The following is a 2,500-nucleotide window of genomic DNA, read 5'->3' as shown; positions in this document are numbered from 1 at the left end:
GCTTCCGAGATCAGACGAGTTCGGGCGTTCTCAAGGTGGTATGGCCGTAAGCGAAATCTGCTGCCAAAATTGGGCTATTTGAATGGTTAGAACATTAGGGTAGTAAACTACATAAAGCTTACAGCACCTGGTATTCCCAGGCGGTCTCCCATCCAAGTACTAACCAGGCCCGACCCTGCTTAGCTTCCGAGATCAGACGAGTTCGGGCGTTCTCAAGGTGGTATGGCCGTAAGCGAAATCTGCAGCCAAAATTGGGCTATTTGAAGAAGAAAAAAAAGAGACTCTTTCAGGCTTTCTTAAGAAACTGAGAGACTATTTCAGGAATTTTGAGGGGGGAAAAAGACAATTTAGGATTTTTGAAACATTTCATTGACTCTTTTTTTTTTTTTTTTTTTTAAACAATAAAGCTTACAGCACCTGGTATTCCCAGGCGGTCTCCCATCCAAGTACTAACCAGGCCCGACCCTGCTTAGCTTCCGAGATCAGACGAGTTCGGGCGTTCTCAAGGTGGTATGGCCGTAAGCGAAATCTGCTGCCAAAATTGGGCTATTTGAATGGTTAGAACATTAGGGTAGTAAACTACATAAAGCTTACAGCACCTGGTATTCCCAGGCGGTCTCCCATCCAAGTACTAACCAGGCCCGACCCTGCTTAGCTTCCGAGATCAGACGAGTTCGGGCGTTCTCAAGGTGGTATGGCCGTAAGCGAAATCTGCTGCCAAAATTGGGCTATTTGAATGGTTAGAACATTAGGGTAGTAAACTACATAAAGCTTACAGCACCTGGTATTCCCAGGCGGTCTCCCATCCAGGTACTAACCAGGCCCGACCCTGCTTAGCTTCCGAGATCAGACGAGTTCGGGCGTTCTCAAGGTGGTATGGCCGTAAGCGAAATCTGCTGCCAAAATTGGGCTATTTGAATGGTTAGAACATTAGGGTAGTAAACTACATTAAGCTTACAGCACCTGGTATTCCCAGGCGGTCTCCCATCCAAGTACTAACCAGGCCCGACCCTGCTTAGCTTCCGAGATCAGACGAGTTCGGGCGTTCTCAAGGTGGTATGGCCGTAAGCGAAATCTGCTGCCAAAATTGGGCTATTTGAATGGTTAGAACATTAGGGTAGTAAACTACATAAAGCTTACAGCACCTGGTATTCCCAGGCGGTCTCCCATCCAAGTACTAACCAGGCCCGACCCTGCTTAGCTTCCGAGATCAGACGAGTTCGGGCGTTCTCAAGGTGGTATGGCCGTAAGCGAAATCTGCTGCCAAAATTGGGCTATTTGAATGGTTAGAACATTAGGGTAGTAAACTACATAAAGCTTACAGCACCTGGTATTCCCAGGCGGTCTCCCATCCAAGTACTAACCAGGCCCGACCCTGCTTAGCTTCCGAGATCAGACGAGTTCGGGCGTTCTCAAGGTGGTATGGCCGTAAGCGAAATCTGCTGCCAAAATTGGGCTATTTGAATGGTTAGAACATTAGGGTAGTAAACTACATTAAGCTTACAGCACCTGGTATTCCCAGGCGGTCTCCCATCCAAGTACTAACCAGGCCCGACCCTGCTTAGCTTCCGAGATCAGACGAGTTCGGGCGTTCTCAAGGTGGTATGGCCGTAAGCGAAATCTGCTGCCAAAATTGGGCTATTTGAATGGTTAGAACATTAGGGTAGTAAACTACATAAAGCTTACAGCACCTGGTATTCCCAGGCGGTCTCCCATCCAAGTACTAACCAGGCCCGACCCTGCTTAGCTTCCGAGATCAGACGAGTTCGGGCGTTCTCAAGGTGGTATGGCCGTAAGCGAAATCTGCTGCCAAAATTGGGCTATTTGAATGGTTAGAACATTAGGGTAGTAAACTACATAAAGCTTACAGCACCTGGTATTCCCAGGCGGTCTCCCATCCAAGTACTAACCAGGCCCGACCCTGCTTAGCTTCCGAGATCAGACGAGTTCGGGCGTTCTCAAGGTGGTATGGCCGTAAGCGAAATCTGCTGCCAAAATTGGGCTATTTGAATGGTTAGAACATTAGGGTAGTAAACTACATTAAGCTTACAGCACCTGGTATTCCCAGGCGGTCTCCCATCCAAGTACTAACCAGGCCCGACCCTGCTTAGCTTCCGAGATCAGACGAGTTCGGGCGTTCTCAAGGTGGTATGGCCGTAAGCGAAATCTGCTGCCAAAATTGGGCTATTTGAATGGTTAGAACATTAGGGTAGTAAACTACATAAAGCTTACAGCACCTGGTATTCCCAGGCGGTCTCCCATCCAAGTACTAACCAGGCCCGACCCTGCTTAGCTTCCGAGATCAGACGAGTTCGGGCGTTCTCAAGGTGGTATGGCCGTAAGCGAAATCTGCTGCCAAAATTGGGCTATTTGAATGGTTAGAACATTAGGGTAGTAAACTACATAAAGCTTACAGCACCTGGTATTCCCAGGCGGTCTCCCATCCAAGTACTAACCAGGCCCGACCCTGCTTAGCTTCCGAGATCAGACGAGTTCGGGC

At 48.6% G+C, this 2,500-nt stretch overlaps 14 non-coding genes across 14 annotated transcripts in view; all 14 read right to left on the bottom strand.

Annotated features, from left to right (window-relative positions):
• Positions 1–52, bottom strand: part of LOC148994096 (5S ribosomal RNA) — a 119-nt gene extending 67 nt beyond the window's left edge. The window contains exon 1 of the ribosomal RNA XR_016159677.1: positions 1–52. This exon is cut by the window's left edge and continues 67 nt beyond it. This is a non-coding gene — a ribosomal RNA (5S ribosomal RNA).
• A 63-nt stretch (positions 53–115) lies between these two features.
• On the bottom strand, positions 116–234 carry LOC148994095 (5S ribosomal RNA). Its single transcript, XR_016159675.1, has one exon. It is a non-coding gene; the product is annotated as a 5S ribosomal RNA (ribosomal RNA).
• Positions 235–405: 171 nt separating this feature from the next.
• On the bottom strand, positions 406–524 carry LOC148994094 (5S ribosomal RNA). Its single transcript, XR_016159674.1, has one exon. It is a non-coding gene; the product is annotated as a 5S ribosomal RNA (ribosomal RNA).
• Positions 525–587: 63 nt separating this feature from the next.
• On the bottom strand, positions 588–706 carry LOC148994093 (5S ribosomal RNA). The gene has a single exon (XR_016159673.1). It is a non-coding gene; the product is annotated as a 5S ribosomal RNA (ribosomal RNA).
• A 63-nt stretch (positions 707–769) lies between these two features.
• LOC148994092 (5S ribosomal RNA) lies at positions 770–888 on the bottom strand. The gene has a single exon (XR_016160265.1). It is a non-coding gene; the product is annotated as a 5S ribosomal RNA (ribosomal RNA).
• A 63-nt stretch (positions 889–951) lies between these two features.
• LOC148994091 (5S ribosomal RNA) lies at positions 952–1,070 on the bottom strand. The gene has a single exon (XR_016159672.1). It is a non-coding gene; the product is annotated as a 5S ribosomal RNA (ribosomal RNA).
• A 63-nt stretch (positions 1,071–1,133) lies between these two features.
• Positions 1,134–1,252, bottom strand: LOC148994090 (5S ribosomal RNA). Its single transcript, XR_016159671.1, has one exon. It is a non-coding gene; the product is annotated as a 5S ribosomal RNA (ribosomal RNA).
• A 63-nt stretch (positions 1,253–1,315) lies between these two features.
• Positions 1,316–1,434, bottom strand: LOC148994089 (5S ribosomal RNA). The gene has a single exon (XR_016159670.1). It is a non-coding gene; the product is annotated as a 5S ribosomal RNA (ribosomal RNA).
• A 63-nt stretch (positions 1,435–1,497) lies between these two features.
• LOC148994088 (5S ribosomal RNA) lies at positions 1,498–1,616 on the bottom strand. The gene has a single exon (XR_016159669.1). It is a non-coding gene; the product is annotated as a 5S ribosomal RNA (ribosomal RNA).
• Positions 1,617–1,679: 63 nt separating this feature from the next.
• Positions 1,680–1,798, bottom strand: LOC148994087 (5S ribosomal RNA). The gene has a single exon (XR_016159668.1). It is a non-coding gene; the product is annotated as a 5S ribosomal RNA (ribosomal RNA).
• A 63-nt stretch (positions 1,799–1,861) lies between these two features.
• LOC148994086 (5S ribosomal RNA) lies at positions 1,862–1,980 on the bottom strand. The gene has a single exon (XR_016159667.1). It is a non-coding gene; the product is annotated as a 5S ribosomal RNA (ribosomal RNA).
• Positions 1,981–2,043: 63 nt separating this feature from the next.
• Positions 2,044–2,162, bottom strand: LOC148994085 (5S ribosomal RNA). The gene has a single exon (XR_016159666.1). It is a non-coding gene; the product is annotated as a 5S ribosomal RNA (ribosomal RNA).
• A 63-nt stretch (positions 2,163–2,225) lies between these two features.
• On the bottom strand, positions 2,226–2,344 carry LOC148994084 (5S ribosomal RNA). Its single transcript, XR_016159664.1, has one exon. It is a non-coding gene; the product is annotated as a 5S ribosomal RNA (ribosomal RNA).
• A 63-nt stretch (positions 2,345–2,407) lies between these two features.
• Positions 2,408–2,500, bottom strand: part of LOC148994083 (5S ribosomal RNA) — a 119-nt gene continuing 26 nt past the window's right edge. Inside the window, exon 1 of the ribosomal RNA XR_016159663.1 lies at positions 2,408–2,500. This exon is cut by the window's right edge and continues 26 nt beyond it. This is a non-coding gene — a ribosomal RNA (5S ribosomal RNA).

Source organism: Pimephales promelas, chromosome 3 (assembly GCF_988280905.1).
Source record: "Pimephales promelas chromosome 3, fPimPro1.hap1.1, whole genome shotgun sequence".
NCBI classification, from domain to species: Eukaryota; Metazoa; Chordata; class Actinopteri; order Cypriniformes; family Leuciscidae; genus Pimephales; species Pimephales promelas.
The sequence above is the reverse complement of the archived record's forward strand: the minus strand, read 5'-3'. Positions and strand labels throughout refer to the sequence as shown.